Source organism: Equus caballus, chromosome 15 (assembly GCF_041296265.1).
Source record: "Equus caballus isolate H_3958 breed thoroughbred chromosome 15, TB-T2T, whole genome shotgun sequence".
NCBI classification, from domain to species: domain Eukaryota; kingdom Metazoa; phylum Chordata; class Mammalia; order Perissodactyla; family Equidae; genus Equus; species Equus caballus.
This window is the reverse complement of record NC_091698.1, coordinates 99,060,054-99,085,782: the sequence shown is the minus strand read 5'-3', so window position 1 is coordinate 99,085,782 and position 25,729 is coordinate 99,060,054. Positions and strand designations below refer to the sequence as shown.

General features: G+C 56.1%; 1 protein-coding gene across 6 annotated transcripts in view; it reads left to right on the top strand.

Annotated features, from left to right (window-relative positions):
- Window positions 1-24,489, top strand: part of RRM2 (ribonucleotide reductase regulatory subunit M2) — a 40,006-nt gene extending 15,517 nt beyond the window's left edge. The window contains exons 10-14 of one of the 6 annotated variants that reach the window (XR_011426608.1): window positions 670-763; window positions 1,176-1,236; window positions 6,797-6,895; window positions 7,313-7,560; window positions 19,915-20,895. The gene's annotated coding sequence lies outside the window, so the exon portion shown is untranslated. Of the gene's footprint in view, window positions 1-669; window positions 764-1,175; window positions 1,237-3,978; window positions 4,078-6,796; window positions 6,896-7,312; window positions 9,215-19,914 lie in introns of those variants that run through there. The other 5 variants (XR_011426607.1, XR_011426606.1, XR_011426609.1 and 2 more) reach the window with 5 other exon arrangements.
- The last annotated feature ends 1,240 nt before the right edge of the window (window positions 24,490-25,729 follow it).

Below are 25,729 nucleotides of genomic sequence, written 5' to 3'. Positions count from 1 at the left end.
AAGAGGGTGGCCGGGGGGCCAGTGCTGCCGCCCCTCTCAGTTCCGAGAGCTGATGCCAGCCGCGTCCCCCCCACTGGGAGCCTGCCGTGCCCCGGGCTCGGGGCTTAAGTCTGCAGGTGGCAGAGCCGGCACTTTGTCTGGCGGTGTTGGGCCGTCTGTCCCTCCCACCCCCATGGGTCCCCCTCGGAGCTTCAGAGAGTTGTGCCACCCGGCCACGCCCAGTAACACGCTGTGCTGGGATGTGTCCCTGTGTTCACGTGGGAGACTCCCCTGGGGAGGCTGCAGACCCCTGTGGCGGGACCCCTCCCCCCCTCCTTTCGCATCCCAGGTGGCTGCCAGCAGAGGCCTCGGCACACGGTGGATAGAGGGTAAATACTGTGACTGACAGAATGGAGGGAGCCTGGCGTCTGACGCCGGGTCTTGGAGTCAAGGGTGCAGGCAGTTAAAGGTCATACATTCCCAGGTCACACGCAGGAGGGGGTGGGGGGCAGGGAAGGACCCCCACCTGTTTTTGTTGGGAAGGACAGAGCAGGGGTGGGGGGTGCTGATCGGGCCGGAAACAGTAGTACCCTCGAGGCAGGCGTACCAGCTGGGAGGAGCAGGGGCGTGGGGCTGGGGGGCAGGACTCACTGTGTGTATGAGAGCCCTACTGTGCGTCCATCCGCTCAGGTGCCGGAGCCGGGGAAGCACAGGGCCGATGAAGCCAGGGCCTGTGGAGACTGCGCACTGACGGGGAGACGGCAAACCAACTAACCAGTGTGCGGTAAGTCAGGGTGACAGTGCAATGAAGAAAATGATGCAGGAGGAGGGCGGGCGATGGCGTGGGCTCTTTCACGAGGGTGGCCAAGGAAGGGGTCTCTGAGGAGAGGAGGGAACTGGAGGAGGAGGAAGTGGGGGACAGACGCGTAGTTAGCAGAGGAAATTGTGTTTCAGGCAGCAGCAGGGCCAGTGCAAAGGCCCTGAGGCTGGAATGTCTTTGTCCTTTGTGTGGTCAGAGCACAGTGAGGGGTGGGGGCAAGAGTTGGGTCACAGTGTGTATGTGTGTGTGTAGGGTCTCGTGAGGGCTTGTAGGCTCAAGTAAAGAGTTTGGCTTTTGCTCGGAGTGGGATGATAAATATGGGGGTGTTGGATGGGCCTCCCATTTGAAAAGCAGCACTTTTGTTTCTGTCTGTCAGGTGTCAGTTGGGATGCGGTGGAAGCAGTCTTGCTCAGAGGCTGTTGCGACTCACCGTGCAGGTAAGAGGTGGTGGCGACTGGCCGGGTTGGGAAGGGGCTGAGGGGGAGGCGGCGGGCAGGGTGGCCTTATGCCCGATTGGAAAGGCAGCTGGCCGGACTAGCAGGTGGTTTCATGCGCATGAGAGGGGAGTCAGGAGGCTCCGGGGGCGGGCTGCGCACCCGGCAGGAGCGCTGTGGGGATGGAGACGCGGGCGGAGACGCGGGTGGAGCCGCAGAGGCCAGTCCTGGTCTGCAGGCTCAAGCTGGACGGGCGGTGCGCACGTGGGGCCGGAGCTCAGGGCAGGGGCTGCGCCGGGCGGCGGTGTGGAATCTGATCCACACGGGGCGTTTGGAGTCTGGGGCGGGCGAGCCCGCGGGGTGAGTCCAGACAGGAGGGGACGGCGGGGTGGGGTCAGAATTCGGTGTGGCAGCCAGCACTGCGGGAATGCCAGGCGGGGGTGGGGGTGGGGGGTGGCCCCTCGAGGTTTCCTGACCCCAGCTCTAGGCTTCTTTATCCCTCCTGGGTCGCGTCCTTGGAAAGCGACATCCTTTCCATTGAGTCAGCCCACCTCTCTCCTGTGCCGCCCACCCAGCCCTCTTGAAAGAGGTCTCTGCAGTTACTGCCACCTTCATGTCCCTCATGCCTCAGTTCCTGCTGTCTGGCTTCCTCCTCCGGGACCTTTGCTTTCCTTTTCCCCAAAATTTATATAGTGCTCACCATGCACTATTCTAAGCACTTTTCATATACTGACTCATTCACTGCTCACAATATCCCTTTACAGGTGAAGGACCAGAGGCACAGAGAGGTTAAGTGATTTTCCCAAGGTCACACAGCCAGTAAGGGGAGGAACTGGGGCAGCCTGGTTCCTGAGTCGCTCTGAACCTGGATGTCGGTTGTGCCGCCCCCCTGTGGCTAGTGGCCCGCTTCGGTTCTCACTGCATCCGCTTGGCTCCCTGAGCCCGGCAGCCCCCCGCTTGGTCTCCTTGGCCGTCCCCCCGCACCTCCTCCTCTCTGCTCCCGCACCGTTTTTCCTGGAGCCTCTTCAAGACTGGCTGTGGAATCGCATCCCTCTCCGCAATGCAGGTGTTGAGTTCCAGACCTCACGTTCAGCTGGACACCTCCCCCTGGCTGTCCCCCGGCACTGCCCCAACTGCACGCCAGCCAGGCTCGTGGTGCGCTGTCCTCGCTCCGGGCGCCGGTCAGACGTCCAGGCTGGGCCTCTGTTATTCCGCGCGCGGCCAGGCGGGGGAGTCCCGCCCTCCTGTCTATGCACCGCACCTTCCGCGCGTCCTGCTGCCGTCCGTCCCCTCCCGCGCGCGCTCCCAGCCCGCCCTTGCCCCGTCCCGGCGCGGGGCACGGCAGTCTCCCTCGGATTATGGCCGCGCTCGTGGTCAGGCCGCGCGTCCCCGCCTTGCCCTCCTCCACTGCTCTATCCACAGAGCATCCGGGATGATCCTGTAGAAAGCACATCGGGTGCTGCCCCTGTGTTGCCACTGCTCGTCCTGCAGGAGCCCCGGCGCCTCCCGGCTTCCCCGCGCCCGCGCTGCCTGCCCCTCCCTGGGCTCCAGGGCTCGCACGCGCTGCCTCTGCTCCCCGCCTTGCCTGCCCCTCACCCCCTGTCCAGCTCTGCTCTGTCGCGTCTCAGCCTCGAGGTCACTTTCCCCCGGAGCCTCCCCAGACCCCGCGAAGCTGGATCAGGGGTCCTCTCTTCTGAGCGTTTATCAAGCAGAATCGTACCTGTCACTTTTCTGACCCCTCCCCTGGATTGTAAGTCCCCTCAGGGCGGGGACAGGGTCTACTGCCCCCTGGGTATCTTCAGCCAGTATCTGGCAAGGGGCAGGCACTCTGGATTCTCTCAGTAAACGTTTGTTAAATGAATGAATGAGTGAATGAATGAATGAATGGTTGACCTGGGGTCAGTGGGTCTCTGACACAGTAGCAAGAGGGTCTTGCTGGTGGGGATTAAGAGAGGATGGTTGTGGAGCCCAGGCCCCTGAGGGGCTGGTCGGTAAATGGGGCTCACTGCCTCTGCCCACTTTCTTCCCTCTGCTCTCTCCTGACGTCCTGGCTAACTGGTGGATGGCTGTAGCTGCTGAGTTGACTGTTAGGTCCGTCCCGCCGCCCTGCTCATGCACAGGCCCTTCTGGAGACTGTCCCGTAGCCAGGAGCGTCAGGCCTTTGGGGCCTGGAACCCGAGCCGAAGTCGGAGTCCTCAGGGCATGCCGGCTCTTCCTTGCACAAGTGTCCCCAAGCTCTGGGCCAGGCTGTGCTCCCTGCCCAGGACTCAGAGAGGACACAGACGGCAGCCGGTGCCCGAGGCGTCTCCTTGGGTTCCTGCAAGGTCAGGGAAGTCTCACATCTACTGGCCAGTGCACAGTTTATTTCTTTTTCAATTTTCTTTGGAACCTGTGCTTGTCCAGATGTTCACATGACGTGGTGGGAAATGAGTTTTATGAAGCTGCTGGCAGAGTACCATTTGGCATCCCTGTGGTTCTAGAGATTTCTGGGGCCCTGGGGCTGGGCTCCAGCTGCAGTCAGCTGCCTGCCTTCTCCCAGCGTTTAGCTTTTGAGCCCGGCAGTGTCCTCGACCCTAAACGTGGGAGTGACCTCATGACACCGGCCCTTCAGTGACCACCAACAAACTGTTCCTGCCTGTGGGTGCAATGCCTGTTGTTAATAGCCAAGCTCTTGAGAAATTGTAGGGCTTCTACTTCCTTTTGAACGGAAGACTTCTAGAAATATTTATATCTTTGCTTCTATAGATCCAGGAAGTCATCTTAGCCCAGAGGAGGTCAGCAGGTGGAGTGGGATCGCCTAGGAGACAGCTGCAGTGACATCATGCACTGCGCGCGCAGGTGTACTCACGGTACGCTGAGCACCGAGGGATCTGAGCTCTGTCCCAAACCCTCACTGAGTTCTAGCTAAAAGTGACATGGTCATTTGTGCATTTCAGAGAGGTCAGAGCGTGGTGGATTACGGCTGTGTGCTTTCAGTCTTTCGTTTTGCAGACACCCAGGCTACACCCTCACAGCCAGTGCCACGAAGCCGCAATCACTCTTACTATGTGCAGTGCGTTCCAGTGTTTTCTGTTCTAATCCTGTTTCATTTGTTTTTCTAAAAATGCTGTTTGCAACCCTCTCCATTGATTTCCTGTCTCCTGAATGTTTTTAATGGCAGTTTGAACAGCGCTGGATTGGAGAGAGGGAGACAGGAGGCAGCCTGGGCGGAGGGTGCTGTCACTGTCCAGCCAGGAAGCAGCAGGGGCATGGGGCGCCGGGCCCCCGGGGCAGACAGCGTGAAGGTGCCATTATGGTGGGCATCGGCCCCCGGGACTGTGCTCGGTGCCTCCAATCTGACGTGGGGGAGCTCCCGTAGCAACAAGAGGGGGCCTGTGATTGTGTCGTGTTGGGGATTCAGAAGCTGTGGTTTCATAACTCAGACACGCTGCATGGTGTCTGAAAGTCGTTTCATTAAATATCGCGTGGAATCAAAATAGAAATTACATCTTTGGGACAAAGCCATTCAGCCAGGAGCCAGGCATTCTGAATTGGAACCAGAATAGTCTCATGGAAGCTGGAACTGTGGATCCAAGGCAGCCCTGTCTATACAGCCAGCCTCTCCCCTGGCTCACATCTGAATTCCCAGCAGTGCAGGTGGTCCGGGAGCCCAGTCCACTTGCAGGAATCAGAGGCAGCTGAGGGGGGAACGGTGACAAGAGCCCTGCTTTGTTACACTTCAAGGTACCTGCACCAAACCGAATAGTTACATATATTGTTGCTGACCCTCATCCGCCTTCTGGGAGGGATGTCTAGGTGAGGACGCTGAGGCTGAGAGGTCACCATATTGGCCTGAGATCACACAGCTGGTGAGAGGCAGAGATGGGGTTTGAGGGGCCGGCCCCGTGGCCAAGTGGTTAAGTTCGCTCACTCCGCTTTGGCGGCCCAGGGTTTCGCTGGTTCGAATCCTGGGCACGGACATGGCACCGCTCATGAAGCCATGCTGAAGTGGCGTCCCATGTGCCACAACTAGAATGACCCAGAACTAAAAATACACAACTGTGTACCGGGGGGCTTTGGGGAGAAAAAGGAAAAATAAAAATGTTTAAAAATAAATAAATAAATGGGGTTTGAATTCCAGGCCACTTCCACACCCGTCTTCCTTTCTGCCTTCTGAGCTCCCTCTCCTCCATTGCTCCTGGGTTTTGCAACTAGATGACCGAAGTCGAGAGACATGTACCAGTTAAATCCCACTGTCTAGGGGAGGGGATGGGCCTCTGGGCATGTTTAAAGCTCCCAGGCAATCCTAATGTGCAGCGGGGGCTGGGAACCACTGCTCTACAAGGTTGGGAAGGGATGCGAGTGGGCTTTGAGTCTGCCATCTGCCCCAGCCTCCGCGGGGTGGTCCGGCCGTTCAGCCAGTGCCTGAGCAGTACCTCTTCTGCAGCCTGGTAACCCAGACCCTGCAGCCCTGTGAGTTCTTACCCCCCACCCCTGCCCCCAGCCCTGAGCTCATCCCCCAACCCCTGCTCCCAGGTGTGTACTCATCCCCCCAACCCCTGCCCCTGGGGGTATGCTCACCCCCCATCCCTGCCCCCACGTGTGTACCCTTGCTCCCAGGGGTGTGCTCACCCCCCCACCCCTGCTCCCAGGTATGTGTTCAAGCCCCCCTGCCCCTAGTTGTGTTCTTAACACCCCCCTGCTCCCAGCTGTGATCACATCCCGCCCCCCAAACCCCCAGGTGTGTGCCCATGGCTCCACCCCGTCCCCAGGTGCGTGAGAGAGTTCTAGTTGCTTCACAGCCTCGTGTGGCCAGTCTTTTTAAAGATTTTATTTTTTCCTTTTTTCTCCCCAAAGCCCCCCCCAGGTACATAGTTGTATATTCTTCGTTGTGGGTGCTTCTAGTTGTGGCATGTGGGAGGCTGCCTCAGCGTGGTCTGATGAGCAGTGCCATGTCCGCGCCCAGGATTCGAACCAACGAAACACTGGGCCGCCTGCAGCGGAGCACGCGAACTTAACCACTCGGCCACGGGGCCAGCCCCCAGTCTTTTTAATTTCAGCCATCCCAGTAGGTGTCAGGTGCTCCCTCTGTGGCTTTAATTTGCATTTCGCTAATGACTGATGACACAGCATCTTTTTATGTGCTTATTTTCCAGACATGGATCTTCTTTGGTTAATTGTCCATTCGAATCCTTCGTCTTATTAGGTTGTAAGGGTTCTTTGTATAGTCTGGATACAAGTGCTGTGTTAGATACATGGTTTGTAAATATTTGCTCCAGTCTGGGCCTTCCCTTTTCGTTTTCTTCACAGTGTCTTGAAAATCAGAGATTTTTAATTTTGATGAAGTCCAATTTACTGGGGTTTTTTCTTTTATAGTTTGTGTGTCTCCTGCTTATAGTTTTCTTTTATAGTTTTTGTGCGTCCTGTTTAAAAAATCTTTCCCAACTTTAAGATCATGAGGATTTTCTCCTATGTTTTCTTCTAGAAGCTTTGTAGTTTTAGCTCCTGCGTTTAGGCTTCTGATCCACTTTCTGGTTCACTTTTGTGTGTGGTGTAAGGTAAGCGTTGTGGTTTATCTTTGCAGATGGCTATCTTTGAGGTGGTTTCGAAAGAAGGAGGATGTGCCAGCTTCTCTGCTGTGTTCAAGCTACAAGGCCCTGTTGCCCTGGGGTTTCTTTAATAGGCAGGTTTACATTCTCCAGTGGGGTGGAGTCTTGTGAAAATGGGAAGATAAATTACCAAGAAATAAATAAGCTACATGTTTTGCATATCTGAGTGTCATGTGTTAAGTTGCAGCCTGGCTGCGTGAGACTCTGCGCTTGGTTTCTTCGCTCTGCGTGCTTGTTCTGCAGACGAAGGAAGGAACTCAGTTCCTCCATCCCTCTGGCCGCTCGCAGAGGAGGCAGCCCGGAAGGCTCAGAGCAGGGGAGCGCAGGCTGGAAGCAGAGGGAGCTGGGTGTGTCCCCGCTCAGGCCCTCAGTGCTAGGCCACCCTTCTAGAAGTGCTGGTGGACGCAATAGCTGGTCTCCCACCCCACACTGCGGCCGGGTTCTGGGGTTTTCCTCCACCTTTTCTAATTCCTTCCCCTCTTCTATTTCAGGGAAAGTGTTTCCTTTCCGCCTCAGTACTTCTGATCCTCGTTTGGCTGGCCGCAGCCGCTGAGCCATGAACCACTGGGCCTAGCCTGAGTGATGCCATCCCCCCTCTTTCCAGTCTTCTCCAGCACATGGGTTTCCTCCAGGACACAGCGAAGAGTTCTCCCAGAGCCGGAATCCCCCAACTGAGGAAGTGACACTGAGCCAGGGTTACGTGACTCCCATGGTACCTCCAGGGCGGTGTAATTATGTTGTGAGTTTCTCCCAACAACGTTGGCTCTGCTTTAAGTATAAGAAGCCCAGAGAGGTTGTTCAACTTGTCCAAAGTCACACAGGCAGTCTTCCAAACCAGGTTGTCTGACTCCAAGCCCCCACCCCACGCTGCTCTCCGTGGACGTGGTTCCTCTGGCCGGGGTCTGCTTGGGTCCATGGGAAGGTACCCCAAGGAGCCTGTCTACACTTTGGAAATATACCCACTCTCAAAGATAAATTTTAAGCCAGTTTGTAATGGAAGAGGGATATGCACAATCTTCTTAGAGGGAGAACAGCTCCCAAGCCTATAAGATCTAAAGGGAGCTGAATAAATGCTGTGAGCAAAGAGAGAGGCAGGGTCCTTGGTGGGGGTCCCCACCATGGTTCCTCTGGGATTAGGCCCCTCTGAGCCATGTGGAGAGCTGGGGACAGCCCCCAGGGCAGTGTGCCTCCTAGAGGAGTGCTCACGGAGAGGTGCAAGGAAGAGAGAATGGAGGTGCAAGAGGAGGCCCTGTGTTGGATTCTGGAATGCAATGATAAACAGTGGGGAGGGGGCTGGTCCTGAGCTCAGCCCTTTGACTGTACTGGGATTTCCCCCAAAGGCCCAGGGCGAGGGGCTGCAATAGAAGGACAAAGAGTATGGACAGTGGACTTGGAGGAGGGGGAGGCTGAGCTTCAGCAGCCTGGAGGGCCAGGACCGCCCACACCAGGAGCAGGAGAGGAGAGCCACAGAGAGGCCAGGTGAGAGCACTGTGCCTGATGCCTCAGGACCCCCAGGCCCTGTGACAGAGAAGGGTCTGGGGTGGCAGGTGGAGGTAAGACTGCATCTCTGGGAGAAAGTAGTCCCATCCTTGTCACAGCTCAGTTGTTCATTGTCAGTGAAAAACCTGGCTTCTAGTTTATACATCAGCCATACGAGCTTTGCTAATGTGAGTTTTCCCAGCAAGCTAATCTGTGCTCTGGTTCCTGCACAGCAGTGAGGTTTCTGGGTGGGGTCAGCTGAGGGGTAAACGCTGCCTCGGGAGTCTCTTGGAGGACAACCAGCCAGTTTCAGACACCAGCCACATAGCTGGTCATGTTTAGTTCAAGCACAAAGATTGTGAAGCCCCATGATGAAAAGGCAGATGAATTCCAGTCGACCCAGGCTTTTCGCCAGCCTTTGCAGCCACGGCTGGGACTGGGGTTGTGATGCGAGCTGGGAGAGACCCACCTTATCCAGGCCGTCCCTCCTGTGTGTGGGGGAAGTGCTGCTAGGGGCCTGCTCATTCCTCCTTCCTACCGGCCACATTTTCAGCACAGCCATGCTGTGTGCGGGACTTGCCCAGAGCCCTGCGAGGGACAGAGAGATGGATCCCATCCAGTTCTTGACCTTGAGGCCCTGGGGGCGGTTTGTCTAGAGGGGCTGAGGGGGCAGGAGAACCGGCCCTGTTGGGGGTGGGGACAGTGGTGAGGGAGCGTTGGCCCTGCCCTGGACTCACCTGGCTGCACCTGCTGCTTCTGGCTTTTCTCACTCCGAGGGTGGTCCCCTCAGGCTGGATTTCCATAAATTCCATAAATGTGATAATCAGTCTGTTCTGAAAAGCAGTTCTGGCTTACATTGTTTTTGGAAGTTTTGACCGAATGCACACAAGGAGCTAGATTAAATTAAAACAAAATTGCAATCGCTGAGTTAATGACTGTGACAATACAGATAATTCACAACCAAATTAATGCAATATTAGGTCTCATCATTATACTAATAATCTTCGCACAGCAAAATAGAAACAACAGTTGTTTGGGGAGGAATGATTCATTTCACGGGGAATCAGAGTTTGGGGAAAGTCTCAGAATTTGCTGCTGTGATCTGAGAAGGCAGAGGAGCTAAGATTTCTGAAGTGCCTACTGTGTGGGAGGATGCAGGGGGCGACAAAGAGACAGTCCCTCCTCCCAGGGCATGCCAGTTCACCTGGTGGGGACAGCCTTCAGTGACTAAGGTGAAGTGGCCTTGAGAGGAAGAGTGCCATAGGGAAGGCTTCCTGGAGGCGGGGGCACTGAGCTGAGCCTGGAGAGATGAGTAGGATTCATGGGGTCTCGTCTGCCCTGCTCGCCTTGCTTTTCTCTGCAGCCAGCTACAGTCTGGCTCTTGTCCCCTTTCCACTTCTGAAATGCTCTTATCAAGTGACCTTCCTGTTGCCAGATCCGCTGGTGGGTCCTCGGTCCTCATCCTCCCTGACTCCTGGCAGCCCGTACTCCTGGAAGCTTCCATGGCCTCTGGGGCTCCCATGGGCTTCGCCAGCTCCCCTTCTTGTCTCCTCTGCTGGACCCCCCCCCCCCGCCCCCGCAACTTGTGAACCTGTGGGCTCCAGGGCCCAGCCCTCCCCTCCTCTCTCCCGACTCGCTGACTCCCGCTGATGACCCGCACACTCAGTCCAGGCCTGGCCCTCCCAGCAGCCACACGCAGGTGTCTCACTGCCTACATGCTGCCTCCCTGGATGTCTAATATTTTTTAAAGCCAGATTTCATAATACAGAAAAATGCACACATCGTAAGAGCAGAGCTGGATGCTTCTCCATAAAGTGAATGCACTTGGAGCATCGGCCCCTAGATCAGGAAAGAGAAGGCTGCAGCACAAGTAGTGCACGAGGATGCCCCTCCTGGCCCCTCTGTGCCTCACTGCTCGGTGTGGCCATGTCCCGACTGTCACCTGGGAGGGTCTTGCCGGGTCTGGTACCACATGTAAGTGGAATCATAGGACATCTGCTCCAGCGTCTGGCTTCTTTGGCTCCACGCCATGCTGGTGGGACTCGTCTGTGTTGCCGTGTAGCTGCAGTCCAGCCTTTCCGTTGCTCTGGGGGTATTCCGTTGTACGAATATACCGCGGTTTATTCCTTCCACTCCTGATGGGCATTTGTGTGGTTTCCATTTTTAGGATAATGAGTAATCCTGGTGGAGGGGCTAAGGGCTCAGTTTTACTTCTTATCTGCAAACGTCCTGTCCTGCAGGGCTGAGCTTGACGTGGCGGGGGAGGGTGAAGGTGGCACCTGTGTTTGAACGGGGACCTGCCAGGCCTGGGCCACAATAGAGTGCCTACTGTTGGGCTCTCAGGCACCAGAGCTGGCCTTCATATTTTAAATAAAAGAGTGCATGAATTAATGAAGGGATAAATAAATAAATGAATGCATGAAAGGAGTGACAAGTGAATGAATGAATGCATTCTGAGAAGAATGCCATTGCATGCCGCTTTGTGTCCAATACCGTGCTGGTCATTTTCATAAACGCTACCGTATCTAATCCTTGTCACAGTCCTTTGAGATGGGATTGATTACCTTGATTTTATGAATGAAAAAACCCTCAAGGCTCAGGGATCCAGGTCATTTAACTTCTCTGGGCTCAGTTTCCCCATCTGTAAATTGGCAACAGTAGGTCTCCGCGGGTTGCTGAGAAAATGAGTGAGAGACTGAGTCATCTTCATGGTTCGAGGTCACATGGCTTGTAAGTGGCAGAGCCGGGATTTGAACCCAGGAACCTTGGGTCATCCCACTGCACCATTTCCCCCACTCCACACCACCTGCCTTCGGGGGCTTTGGGAGACTGAAGGGGTCGTGGCTGAATCTTTTCAACCCCAGCACATCTTCGTCTCTCCGAGCAGCAGGGCGTGAAGGGCTGGTCCCCGAGTTGCCTCTGTCCTCTCCTGCCTGGAGTCGGGGCAGTGATGACACAGATGGGTTTGGACGCAGCCCTGGGATCTGGCGCCCTCCCTCGCTAACCTTCCTTGTCCAGAGGAGGAGATTAGTGTACAATTGCATGGTCTCTGCTCACTAATTTCATTTTCTGTGTCTGGAGTAATAGGGCCTCTTGAACTCATTATGCGAATTTAAATTCAAATAATAACCAGCTTAGCGAGTGCCTCTGGAGCTCAGGCTGGGGCTCTGCCCTGAGCAAGGCCTGGCTGCTCCTGGCAGAGGGAATGGCTCCGTGGTTCCAAGGAGCAGCCTCCTTCCCCAGGAGCACGGGGTCAATCAGCCGATCGGTCAGCTGTGACCAAGCTGAGGCCACACTGACTCAACCGGGGCAGGCCCAGGAGAGCCCCTCTCAGTGCCTTCACCTTCAGAGAACCAAGTAGTAATTAGAACAGTGACCCATGAAGAGCCATGCCTGGAGGCCTGGTGGGGGCTTAGCCTTTTGGATGGGACAGTCTCTGGGCTTCTTCCATGAATTAGTCATTTATATCACACTCTTGGGCCAAGAGATGGATGTCAGTTTTGAATGGGGACCAAGTCTGGCCTTACTTTTTATTTACATCTGGTCCTGAGAGGTGAGGTGGGGGTGGGTGACATTTTCAAAAGAGTCATGGCCCCAAGCAGGACAAGAACCACATCCCTAGTGAGTGGAGCCATCCTTAGTTCAAGCTTGAGTGGTTGAAGAGCTGTGAACAGTAGTTACCATGTGCTCTGGGGGCTGAGACAATGAGCAAAGCTCCCTGGGCATCTCAGACTCCCGGAGGATCCCAGGAGGTTGCGTCCACGTTCACTCCTCATCGATTTCCTCACTGAATTCCTTGTTTCTTCCAGAGACTGCTCCCCTTGGCTAACAGTGTTCACCTCGGGTCTACTCCTGTATCTAATTCTCGGGAGACTGAGGCCAACCCTGCTCGGGTTTCTCCTTCCATTCAGTTCCACCAACAGCCCTGGGCCAGCCTCTGCACTGGTGACACTGAGATCAGACTCAGGGTCTTTCCGTGAGGACCTCGCAGAGAGGCAGGTCTTAGAGGGATGTTTTCCAAAGCTGGATTGTAACAGTGCGACCACAGAAAAACAGCTCCAGAAGGAAGAGGAGGCCTGGGGGTCAGTGGACTGAAGCAGTTCAGCGGGCTGCCTTCCCGCAGGACTGCTCAGAGCCTTTATGGCTGCTGGGCGGTGTAGAAGGGGGCGCTTCTCAAACATACACATGCATCGCCTTCACTGCATGTGAGCCACATGGCAGCCTGGACCAGACCCTTCCCCAGCCCTAGGAGGTGGGCAGCATCTCCATTTTACAGAAGAGGGACAGAGCTGCCAAGAGGTGAGGGACTTGCCGGGGTGCACAGAGCTCAGAGGGGAGGAGCTCGATTACAGACAGATCCCTCACTTGGACGGGCCCCTCTCAGGCTGTGAGGCCCTACAAAGTTGTTGGTTCCTGGAATGGTCCAGAGCTGCCGTGTCGTGGCCTGGGCGCCCTGAGTCGATGGGGATGCTGCCTCAGTAGGGTTGCATATAGAGCATTTTGGGGGCTGGGGGTAATTGACGTCAGTCGTGAGCTCTGGCCCAGGAATCAGGGGCTGTGTAATGAGTCCAGCTCTGCCATTTATTGGCTGTGTGAGTTGGACCGGTTCCTTCTGGGCCTCGGTTTCTCCACTTGGAGATAAAGGAAACCTCTCCATCCCCAGGAAAGCTACTGGCAACCGATTCCTCAGCCTGTAGACAACTTGATGCATGCACCAGTATAGTCGGGAAAAACCGTTTTCTTTATTTGCCTGGAAGCCCCTGCTTTTTTCTGGCCAAGATGCCCATGTATCTTAAACTAACTGTATGGTCAGCATGAGGCCAGAGTACCTGCAGGAAGACTTGGATTCTGGTTGGGGCTCTGCCTGAACTTTCTGTGTGACCTTGGGCAGGGTATCTCCCCTCTCTGGCCTCAGGCACTCCACTCTATCTTCACAATGAGGTGATTGGACTTGCTGCTCTCAGGGCTCCACCAGCGTCTCACGACTGGGGTTCTCTAGGTAGTGGCTAATGTCTTGTGGTTGCAGCTGGCCAGGCCTGACAAGGGAGGGGACCGCAGGATATCTCCACCCAACAGCGTGTGCCAGGAGACAGGTGCAGCCGGCTCAGCCTTCAGTGGGCGAGAGATGAGGTCTTGGTGGGGGGGGTGCACCATGGCCCCCCCCACCCCCTCCCCCCCGCAGGCAGGGCCCCAGGGTCCAGTGCTCATCAGCTCAGCAGGTAATTATGCGTGTGCTTTGTTCCCGCACAAAGGAGCTCTCAGAGAACCTCCCAGAGGCTCCGCTTCCTCCCTCGCTGATTTGATTTCTTCAGAGCTGGAGTGTGAAAGCCAGGCTGAACCTGCCTAATTGTGCCTGCGAAGGCTATTCAGAGAGACGGTTCTTGGAAGGAAATCAGGACAATTAGCTCTTGGCTGCGGGGAGAGGGGGAAGCGAGCTAATCGTGGTGAATGTCAGCCTGTTCCCCGGGGAGCCAGGGGGCACAGAGTTGGGAGAAGAAACGGGAGAAAGGAGCCGCATCGGCAGGCAGGAGCAGAGGCCCGGCCGGGACAGGGAGGGCTCCGGAGGGCTCTCCTTGGGCTCCATGACCTTGGGCAAGCCACCCACCCCTGGGGGCTCCATTCCCTGAGGCTGCACGCTGAGGCTGTGCATAGCAAGCAGATGGAGCCCATTCTTCACGGAATGACAGGTGGGAGCTGTGGGTCTGAGCAGATGGTGCGGAAGGGCCTGCAGAGAGCGCTCCTGTGGCCAGTGCAAACCCTGCTCCCTGGCCGCCCCTCTGTGCCGCGCTCCCGCTCCGTTTCCAGCCTGGATCAGAGGAAAGTTTCTCGTTCTAATGCAAGCACCTTGTGGGCTTCCAGAGAGGGGGCAGTTCAAATCCCAGCTTGGCCTCTTAGCTCGGTGATGTTGGGGACGTTCCTCAACCTCTCTGAGTCACCATTTCCTAACTAAATGGGTGATAGTGCCAGTGGTGACACCCAGTGGGTGAGAAATGCTCGTTGGCGTTGCTTCAGCATCACGAAAGTAGGGTCCATGTAAGTTCCTTTCCCCCATGACCAAAGTGTGTGTGTGTGTGCTCATGCGTGTGCGTGTCTGTGTGGCTATTTGGACAGAAGTGTTTCTAAACGGAGTATGTGCTTTTTCTATGTTTTTTGACTGGAGCCCAGCGAGCACATTCCATCTTTTTCTTTCAAAGAGGGGTAGAGGGTGTTAGAGTCTGAGCTGAGTCTGCATCTGGGCTCCCCCCCCCCCCCGTCAGCAGGTGTGTGTGACAATCGCTTCCATCTCTGGTTTCCTGGTTTCTCAGTAGAGATCATGACCACACCCACTTCATAGGTGTGTTATGGGGATTAAACTCGTTAATAGGCTCAGAACCAGGACTGGCACTTCGTAAGTCTCAGTTACTTTTAGCAACATCATTATTATTATTTGATAGCTCAGAGTCACACTGTAAAGTCCACATGTGCCAGCAGGTGAGGTGGGGATAAATCCATTCGCGTGTGGCTGAAACGAGAGAATGGGGGCTCAAGTTCAGCCAGCGTTCACTGGCAAGGCTGGCAGGCTGGCATCCACCCATACTGGTCAGTTCTTGGACCATGACAGTCGTTAAATATTTTGGACACCATCCCTGGACGGAAGAGAGAGAACTCTCAGGGTTGCTTCCAAATACAGGGCATTGGGAGACAGACGTGGGTTTGGCCAGAGGTGCTGGCCCTGGAGGTGCCCAGTTCTGCTGTGGGAGCCCAGGGCGCTGCGAGGCCGCTCCTCTTTGAAGCTGGCCCCACAGCCAGTCCCCTGGTCCCTGGCGGTCCACCTGGGTATGAAGCTGCTAAGCCAGCCTCAGATTTTTCAGTCAGTCACATGGGGACAGGCTGCCTCGGGCTGCCACGGCGGAGAGAGTAAGCTTCCTCCATTTATTCCTTTATCCTTTGGCTGCTCCTAGAATGAGAGGCTTTGCATCCCACCCACTCAGAGGGCAGCCCACTGCACTCGTTAGTTTTCCTCATCTCCACACTCTGCAGGACGTGTTGGAGATCCGGCATCTAAGTTTCTCAGTGGGCACCTTCGCCGAATCCCGTGGGATGAAATTTCCAGCTGGGAGCAGGGCAGAGACCAAACGTGGGACCTCCCAATTAGTGGGCCCCCGAAGTGACTGCCCCAGGACTCTGCTCCGTGCAGGAAGAAAGGCGTGTGAAGCTAACTGGGGGTGCCAACACGATGCAGGGGACCAGCTCCTCATTCTGGGCACAAGGGAGGTAAATATTGGAATGCTAAATGAAATAATGGCGTTAAACAAACTCTGTAAACGGCACCAAGCCGCCAGGTGCTCATGTTATCATGACTAGAATCCTCTCTGGGGCGACAGGGTGGAGAAGGAGCAGAAAACACGACCCGTGAGAAACGGTGAAGAAATCAGGGGGACTTCTTCCCCAAAGAGACCTGGAAAGATGCATTTGACTTTCTCCAGTAAGGGTTTAGTTGGAGCCATGTGCCGTGTGCACATGTTCGGACTCCACGTCGTGTCTCATTCCTGTGCTGCTGGGTGGGGTGGGGGGTGGGGGCGGATTTGGGCTCCGCGTGAAGAAGCCCTTCCAGCAGTCAGCGGGAATACAGCAGCTGGTGGCAGTTTGCTGGGCATCATGGGGTGTCTGGAGGTCTGTCCACCCCGGCTTCAGCTGAGTGTGGTGGGGGCCGCGTGGAGCAGATGGAGCCCTGCTCAGTGGTGCTGTCTCCAGGCCCAGCCTCCCCCCACAGCCCCTCCCCACTGCCCACCTGCCGGGAGCACACAATTCCATCTTAATACCTTTTCAATAAAGCCTTAAAGACGACAAGCCCCATTTCCGAGCTGAGCAGAACAGTTATTTTACACTTCATCTAATTGATTAAAATTACTCCTCTAAATTAACCAGGCCTTGCAGGGCCCCAAGGGCAGCAAGGCCTGGAGCCAGGGCAGCCTGTCCAGGAGAGATGCTGTGGGAGCTGGGCAGCAGGGGCCTGTCAGAGCCCCTTCTCCTCAGCCCAACTGCCCCCACCCCAGCTCCTGATAACCTGCAACCTGTCAGCCAACTGGCTCCTAACAGGCTCTGTAACCTCCCCAGATGCCAGTGTAACTAAACGGTGCCTCCCTTTCCGGGTCGGGGTGGGTCAGGGACACGACAGCTGCTCACCGCGCACAGTGAGGCGGCAGGCAAGGTATTTGGCGTCCAGGGTCTCCTTTAATCTTCCAAACTCCCCCAGGAGGTAGATAATTATGATCCCATTTTACAGCTGAAGAAGCCAAGGCCTGCTAGATGGTGCTGGGGACCAAGGCTCACTCGGTGGACTCTGGAGCCCCAGCCTGTCCACTGCCCCCTCCAGCCATGCAGAGGCCCCAGGGCTGGGACAGTGCCTTGCCCGTGTGTGCTTCCCACTGAACCCTGATGGGGTGTGTGCCCCGCACCCTGCAATGCTCCAAGCGCCCCACCCCCATGTGAACCTGGTTAAGAGGGTGCCAGTTTGTGCACACTCTCCCCCCGGGGAACCTTTATGTCCTGTGAGGGCTGGGGGCGTGGGAGAGGGCGACTCAGCCTGTAGGGAATGGGTGTGCCTGCGCAGGGACTGCCCCGCACTGTGTGGGGCTGATGTCGGCATGATGTCAAATTCCTTAAGAACAGGAACGCGAGCCTATGCCTCCTTCGGCTGGATTCTATAAAATTCTGTGTGGTGCACACTTTGACACCTGCCAAAGAGGCCTGTCCCAGCCTGTTTCAAGATGGGGCTCAGACGCCACCTCCTCTGGGAAGTCCCCAGCTCTCCGGCCTTGTATTTGGCCTCCCCTGGAGCATCTCCCCTGCCGTGGACTTGATTATGGGGAGGTCCCTCCCCTGTGCCCATCTCCACTGGGCCTCCCTGGGTCTAGCACAGCACTGCCCCACAGTAAGTGCTCAGGAAATGATTGTCAGATAAAAGAATGGACTTAGGAGAAATGAGTGACTGGACTTGGAATGGACCCCCTAGATGGACTTGGGAAGAGTCTTCTCCGGGCAGGTCCCTGCTCCTGGACTTCTCTGCTCAGCCCGAGACACCTTCTGGCCCTGAGGCCGCAGGGGGCTGACACACCCTCCTCCCTACCCAGACCCAGGTGGTAAATGCCAGCAGTGCCCTTGAGCAGGCCTGACACAGCTGGTGGCAAGATGGGGAAGGGCAGGGTCTGGAATTCCCCAGAAGGCGGAGCACCCTCCTGGCCTGGGGGCCGTGGGTGTGGGTCTGGGTGGGTCTGTGTTTGGGGGGCGGTGCACGGGTGCATCAGGGCGCGAAGGCCGAGGTCCTGCCTTGCTGGTCTTCTACACCCACGGGCAGTGCATAGCCCTGCTGGGTGCCGACACAAAACAAAAGGTGCTGGGTCCTCTTCCCTCGGCTTTCCTGCCTCCTAGCTCTGCCCCTCTCCGCTCTCCTCCCCGGGCCACAGGAAGTGGAGGCAGCACGGAAGCCAAGAGCCTGGGTGGAAGGCTTGGGGAGCGTGATAGGGTGGGCCAGTTCTCATGGGGGAAGTGGCTGCAGCCAAAGTTCTCCCGATGGAGCTGAGACCTGTGACCCTGTCACTAACCGCCCGGAGGGACCCGAGGGTGGGTTCGGAAACATTTAACTGTTTGGGAAGCAGTCACCAACCACCCTGAACAGACAAGCCCCACCATAAGGGCAACGCCTGTGGCCTTGGCCTCGTTTTAGTGCTAAGATCTCTCCAGGAGGAGCTCACGCCTTGTGACCAGAACCTGCAGTGGACGTGGAAGCCTGTGGTGCAGTTGAGCCTGCACAAGCGAATGCCCACCTCTCCCTTTGTGATACTCGTTCCCCATCCGAAATAAAAGACCCCTGCTTTCCCGTGTTTGCGGACGGACACCATGACTTTGCAAATGATTCCGTGTGGGCTTCTATTTGCTCAAGTCAGTTTACTTTGTGTGACAACTGCTTCTGGTCCAGAGTCTGATTTTAACTCGCCAGGAAGTGGACCTGCTCTTGCTTTGGTAACAGCCCAGGGACAGGGTCCCCAGACCAGGGGGTGGGTTGTGGGTTATGGGGGGTGGGGATTGGCCGTGCTGGCCAGGGTGAGAGGAGGCGGGTTGTCTGGCTGTCAGGTGAGCCTGGACGGAGGTGCGAGATGTGGGATCAGGAGCAGCGCCCCCAGCCCTGGAAGCCGTGTACTTGGATCAGTTTCCCAGCTGGAGTTCCTCATGGCAAGTGTTTATGGCCTGCCCATTCCCGTTTTCTAAATCGAAGATGATCATGGCTGTTTCCAGCTCTCTTCCCATGCCAGGCCGCAGCGGCCTGCTGCCTCTGCGTGGTTAATAAACCCGTTAGTCAACGTGCCTGCTTGCCCGGAGGAACTGTCCCCAGGGCTTTCTCAGAGACATATCTCAAAGCAACACAGCAAACTGTCGGAAGGAAAACTCTTCCTCTATGCATTTGAGTTCAGCATTTGGGGCCTGCAAATTTAACTGACCATGGACAGATTAACAGGAGAAAGGATAAAGGAGAAAAAGATACAGTTTATATGCATATGAAGTGCACGAAAGAAATGGCCCAACAAGTAGACGTAGGGGTTTACACACCTAGATTCATCGGGAAAAGGGAAGGGCAGGAAGAACACTGGGTTTCTTTAGGAAGGACTATGGGCTTTCAGGGGACAACCGGGAGCTCAGACCGTGGTGGTGGTGTTTATGCGGATGGTCTTCTCCTTTCCTTCCCGGTGGAACCTCCTGGGGAGGCGTTTATGGCAGTTTCATTGCCAGAAGTGTCTGCCTTGAATCAGATAAGGGAAGCTCCCGAAAGGCTTCCTTGGGTACCTGTTGAATCTCAAATGTCTTTGGTTTAAAATAATCTTCGCACCAACTCTGGGCGTCAGAGTGGGTCCCCACACCACTCTCAACAACTATACCCCACCCCCCTTCAAACAACTATAAAGGTCGGTGACCTCTGAGCTGGCCCGGGGGTTCACCTTCCAGCCCGTGTCCTGTTTATCCATTCCCTGCTCCCTTCTCTCCTCTTGTCCCCTTCCTTCTACCCACTCGCCCACCTCTTCCATCATTCAATCCCACCTTTCCCCAGTAGCTGACATGTGCAACTGCACCTGGGCTTCTTAGGCAAGAGCTCCCAGCACCAGGCCCAGCGCGGGCGCAAAGCAGGCGCTCCACACAGGCCGCGACTTCATTCATTAGTCAGCACTCAGCCTTCCAGGCCCCAGTGCCTCACTTCTCTTTATAAATTCTCGAGTTGAAGCACACTTTTTTTTTTCTGAGGAAGATTAGCCCTGAGCTAACATCTGCTGCCAATCCTCCTCTTTTCGCTGAGGAAGACTGGCCCTGAGCTCACGTCCATTCCCGTCTTCCTCCAGTTTATATGTGGGACGCCTGCCACAGCATGGCTTGAGAAGCAGTGGATAGGTCCACACCCAGGATCCGAACCAGCAGACCCTAGGCCGCTAAAGCAGAACGTGCAAACTTTACCTCTGCACCGCTGGGCCAGCCCCCGAAGCACCCTTTTTGAGTATAATTATAGACATCCAAAAAGAGGGAAGATGTATTAGATTAGCTACTGGGTCCAGAACTGTTCCTAAGAAGGTGACTGTCTTTGTTCCAGGAAGTGCCCTCATACATGACACGGAGGCCTGGATGTCCCTGGACCAACTCAGCAGAGAAGACTGAGAAACGCTCTGCAGGAGACGAGTTCTGGTTTTTGCAGCATAGACAGTAAAAGACGAAAAGGCCAGTGTGATGAGGGGTGGGCCCGGCTGCGGGCTCTGGGCTGTGGGTGGAGGCCAGGGTGCTCCCAGGAGAGGGCATTCTGACACTGGTGGGGCCTGCTGCTGCTTTTAAGTCGGCTGGCACGGCCCCAGTGCCAGCTTCCCTTTCCTAGTTCCCTGGACGTCCACCAGCTCCTGAACGCTCTGTGTGAATGAACTTGAAGTTCAAGCTTTCTGAGCTCGAAGGACAGCTGAGTTTCACACCTGGATTTCTGAGGGTGGAAGCAGGAGCCCAAAAGCTGAGGCCCGGGAGGATGCAGCCCCGGGGATCTGAAGGAGTCCTGGAGAGGCTGTGAACGAGGAGGTAGGGAGACGGGAGGCAGTTTGTCCCAGCTCCTGAGTCCTAGGAGGCCTTGGCTGACATCCAGTTTACAGAGACTGAGGGGGCCCCACCTGCTAACTGTAATTCAAATTCTGGTACCCAAGCGAGCCAGACTAGAGGAGCGGCCCCAGCCCTGCCCTGAGGCTCTGCCCAGCTCTCCCCTACTCTGACAGGGAGCTCCACCCTGGCTCCTGCCACGAAGGCCAGCTCAGGGGAGCGCCCTGAGACCCGGGCTTAGCCGAACTTTCCGGAGGGAAGGGATGCCAGCAGCCTTTCTCTGCAGGCTCCCCGGCTCTAAGGAAACCCCCAGACTCCCCAGCTGTGAGCTCCTGTGCCTGCCAGGAACCCTTGTCACTCTTTCCACCTTCTAGAATGACCTATTTGCAATTTCCCCAATTAACTGTCACATTTCCTCCTTGGCTGGAACCTGGAGTTTGTTTTTGAGTCTGAGCAGGTGGCTGGAGACACAGAACATAAATATATCATGATGTGGGAATTGGCTTGCTTATCATGGAAACAAATATCCTCTCTCCTGAGAAGGGGTCTCTGGGCCAGATTGCTGAATAATCCCTTCGCTGGCTTGGATCTCCGCAGGTGGGGGAACTAGGCGGCCCCCAGCCCAGACTGTGGGCGCTGGAATCAGGGGATTTCAGGATGAGTCACTGATGCTGGAAGGGGGAGCTGGATTGGCTGTGTAGTCAGTCTTGTTTTCCTGTCTAGTGTGAGTGTGTGTGAGAGAGAGAGAGGGAGTGAGGGAGAGAGAGAGGTTGATGCCAAGGAGATGCCTGCCTCGCTCATTGGCTCAGCTGCCCTTGGTGGCTGCAGTCATTTTGGGCCTGTAATGGGGACAGACACAGGCCCCGGCTGCGAGGTGGGTCATGTGAGGCCCGGGTTTCTCTCTGTCCCCTCCCTGCTCCTTCGCTCCAACAGCCTTCCTCCTGGAAGAAATCCTGAGGCTCCCACCTGCCTCCGAGCAGCAGAGAGAGCAGAGACTGCTCCCTCCCAGCCACAGCCCCTTAACAGCACAGGAGATGAACGCCTGATTAGAAGTCAGACGCCAGAAGGAGGGTTGTTCTAAAATACCAGTGCAAAGGAGGGGCCAGGAAAGGCAGCATCTGTTAAAGAGTCCCCTAGGCAGGGGCCAGCACCTCGGGGCTGCAGGCAGCTCGGAGATCCGGGGCCAGGCCTCATCAGGCAAAAAGAGGTCATCTAGAGGCCCCACCGCCATGAGCAGACACAGGTGGAGACTCTTTTGATGGGTGGCAGGGCCCGCGCAGACCCCAGGCAGCGAGTCTGCTGCGGGGCCGCCTGGCATCAACCCATACCCGCTCTGCTGCTTCTGTGCAGCCTGACCCAGCGTCCTCCCAGGTGACCTTTGTCCTATCCCTCCCCGGGGCTGTTGAAGGGACTAAATGAGATAATGTGGAATAGAGTTCGGGAAAGGGAAAAACAGCCCCCCAGTAACGACCTTCACGCAGTCACGGGGAAGAGGCACCGAAGCGGGAGAGGGGCCAGCCGTGCGGGCAACTCTGCACCGAGAAGCCGTGGTCCGTCTGCTCCGTCCCATCTCTTGACAGCCGTCGGGCCTCCAGAGTCTCGCCTCCAGTCTAGCCAAGGCCTCTCCTGGCCTTCCTGCACTTGCTCATAAACAGAGGCCTGAGCGTGAAAGAGGCAGGCGCTGGTGGGGTGTACAGTCCAGTGGGCGCCAAGGCTCTCAAGGTGACCTGCAAAGCTGAAAGGGCTTTAGTGAAGTCATGATTCGGGGAGTCGCAGAGGAGCTGTCCTGGGCGTTGGGTCAGGACCAGGGACTGGAGACGTCCCTGGATGACATTCTCCTTTCATGAGGGACAGAGCAGGTCAGCCGGTCAGCTGGGCAGAGAAAGGAACAGTCACGGACACTTCCACAGGGCCAACATCCCTCAAATAGTTTTTCAATAAGAAATATTGAGTGTCAGCTGTGTGTCAGACGCTGTCTGGACAGAAACCCGGTCTTGTGGTGTTAGGAGGAAAGGAGAGCACAGGGAGCCGGCTGTGGGGGCACCTGCACCCCGGGGGCCGGGGTCTGGGAGGGCTCAGGAGAAAGGTCTGCTTCAGGGATGTCTAAAGACTTGGGAAGAAAACCTGGTGGGGAGTGCAGGGGGATGCTGCTCCAGGCTGAGGCACCCCCATTGGCCAAGGCCCAAAGATGAGAGGTACCACAGCTCCTTTGAGGGATTTTAGCATGAATTTAGCTAAATGTGTTTTCACATGAATATACCGAGTGGGGGGGACGTGGCGAGTTCACAGGGCATGGGTTTGGGAGTCAGACAAACCTGGGTTGGGTCTTGACCCAACCCCTCACTGGCCACATGACACCAGACAAGTTACTCACAGTTTCTCTAAACAGGGAGTGCTGATCCCTCCCTCACGCCATTCTGGGGAGGGCTAAGGGGGTGATGGAGGTGAGGGCAGCACTGTGCTGGCGCCATGCCACCCTCCTCCATGCTGCTTCCCTCTCCCTTCCACCATCTCCAGCTGGAGGACCCGGGGCAGGCGGCGACCACAAGGCTGAGCGAGGCTCTCCATTCTCTACTTATCAAAGATTTATGGGAATCCGGCTCAGCTCAGAGCTCGGGGAAGGCACAATGAATGCCCTTTTGTTTTTAGCTCAATTTTGTGAGCAGAATGCTCCTGGGGCCGATAGATTTTTCCCAGTAATGAAATTGTAAAAAGAATTGAGTTATGCCTCTCTGGCTCTAAAGGACAGTCCGGGCCCTTCCCCAGTCCACCCTGTGTCTCCAGCAGACACTCACTTCCTGTGCTTTCTCAGGCCCCTTCCCCTCTTCCTTCTGACAAGGCCTCTAGACTATGATCCCCTGAAGGAGAGGGGCTTGGGGTGTGCACTTCATTATTGCACTCAGCGCTGGAGACATAGTTTGTGAAATAAAATGTGGGGACCCTTGCTCGAAACTGTTAACAAGAATTTCAACATGGCGACAGCACAGCGTGAAACCAAGCCTGGGCCCTGGCGACCGGCCTCCCGTAGTGCCTGGCAGGTTTCATTCGGGAAACGCCTGGTGAATGAAGGACTGAGTCTCCTTGCCCCTCTCCCTTGCCTGCCCCTCTCGTCCCCCCATCCTCCTGTCTCCCTCCTCCTCATGGCGCTCGCTGGCATGGCCGCTGGCTGCTTCAAGCCCTGCTGTGCTACTTGCTGCTGTTAAGTCCTGAGTCAAGTGACTGAGACTGTCTGTGCTCAGTTTCCTCATCTGCAGAACGGGACAGCAACAGCAGCAGCCCCTCCCCTTTGGGGCAGCGGGGGCTCCCTGGACGGCCTGGGTCACAGAAGCATCTAGAGGTGCTGCCTATGATTCGTGTTCTTTCTCCTCTCTCTTCTCTCTCTCCTTTCATCTCCTTCCTTGATTTTGTTCCCCTTTTCTCGGTCCCCTTCCTCCCCCACCACAGCCCCCACCCCCAACATGCGCGATAGTGGCTAATGCTGACCTGCTCTTGCTACTGAAAATCTAATGCCGGGGCTCAGCAAGTCGCCGGGGAGCAGCCTGGGCAGGTGCAAGGGGAGGCCCAGCTCCAGCTCTCCACTCTGAAGCCCCCACCTACGCCTCCTCCCCCAGGGCAGGCCCCTCAGTGGATAGGAGCAGCCCTGCTCACCACCCCTAGGCTCAGGCCTCTGGGGCACCTTGGAGCCTCACCCAGAGTTGGCTCTCATGCCTCAGGCAGAGAAAGAGAGCCAGGAGGGAGGCAATGGAGGACCTCTGAGTGCCCTGCTGTGGGAGGAGGGAGGTGATGGAGGCCCCTCTGTGGGAGGAGGGAGGTGATGGAGGCCCCCCTTAGGTAGGAGGGAGGTGATGGAGGCCCCTCTGTGGGAGGAGGGAGGTGATGGAGGCCCCCCTTAGGTAGGAGGGAAGTGAGGGAGGCCCCCCGAGTGCCCCCCTGTGGGAGGAGGGAGGTTTGTGAGGACACAGAGAGAAGGTGGCCAGCTGTCTGCAAGCCGGGAAGACAGCTCTCACCGGAAACCAAACCCTATCAGAACCGCAATGTTGGACTTCCAGCCTCCGGAACTGTGAGAAATAAATGTCTGCTGTTTAAACCCCCATCTGTGGTGTTTTATGATGGCTGCTGGGGCCGGCTAAGACCGTGGCACTTGGGGAAAGCTGTGTTCCAGATGCCCTCACGGTGGCCCTGCTGCAGCGCTTACGTCTGCAGAGGGCATCGCCTGTCTGCGAGCTGCCTCCTTGCAGACCCAGCCCTCTATGAGCTCCTTGGCAGGTGGGGACCAAGGCTCATCCAGCTCTGTGTCCCCAACGAAAGCATGTCCCACAATAGCCTGGGGGCGAAGCGAGAAAGAAACCCTTCCCAAAGGGTCACCCTTTCCAGAAGACCTCAATGACAGAGACTGCTGAATACTCTCCTAAAACAAAAACACTTGCTGCTTCTGTAAACTTTCTCCTATGTGATGCATCTTCACTTTAGAGAAAATTTGAAAATAGAGAGAGAAGCAAGAGGAAAATACGCCCATAACCCATATATAAACAGAGAGCCCTGCTAACACGCTGTTGGGCCGGCTTCTGCTCTTTAATTGAGACGTAAGTGCTTTTTCTCTCATTTAAAAATGTTTATCGAGATACAACACACAAAGCAGGATGCACAAATCTTAGGTGTGTGGTTAGATTAAGTTTCACACATATACACACCCGTGCACCCCCACCGGGATCAGGACAGAGAAGGACGCAGCTCCCCGAGGCTCCCGCAGGCCCCTCCTGGCCATCCCACCTCTTGCTTTGGGAACCACGATCTGACCACCACCTGGGATGGTCTTGCCTGTGCCTGAACTTCCTGTGAATGAAGCCACAGTCTGTGGCCTTTGCGTCTGGCTTCTTTTGCTCATTATCACGTCAGGGAGACTCATCAGCGTGCGCAGAGCGCTGGACTGTGTTTCTAATCGCCGCGTTAACGATTCCGTTGGACGAACACAACACTGTCTGTTAGTTCTGCCGTTGAGGGACATCGGGATTGTCCCTGACTATTGGCTATTGTGAATAAAGCTGCTATTCACCTTGCACACGTGTCTGTGGTCACAGGCCCCCATTTCTCTGGGGAATATATTTAGCTGTAGGAGTGCAGGGTCAGGGGATAAGCCACTGCCCAGTTTTAGTAGAGGCGTGTAAATTTGGGGGTCTTAAAAGAGCACTGATCATAACACACGTTAAATTTTGTGGTCAGCTCTTTTCACTCAGCGTCATATGATAACTACTTTTTAAGTGAAATCTTTTATTTTGAGATAGTTGTAGATTCACCTGCAGTTCTAAGAAATAAGCCAGAGAGATCCTGGGAGG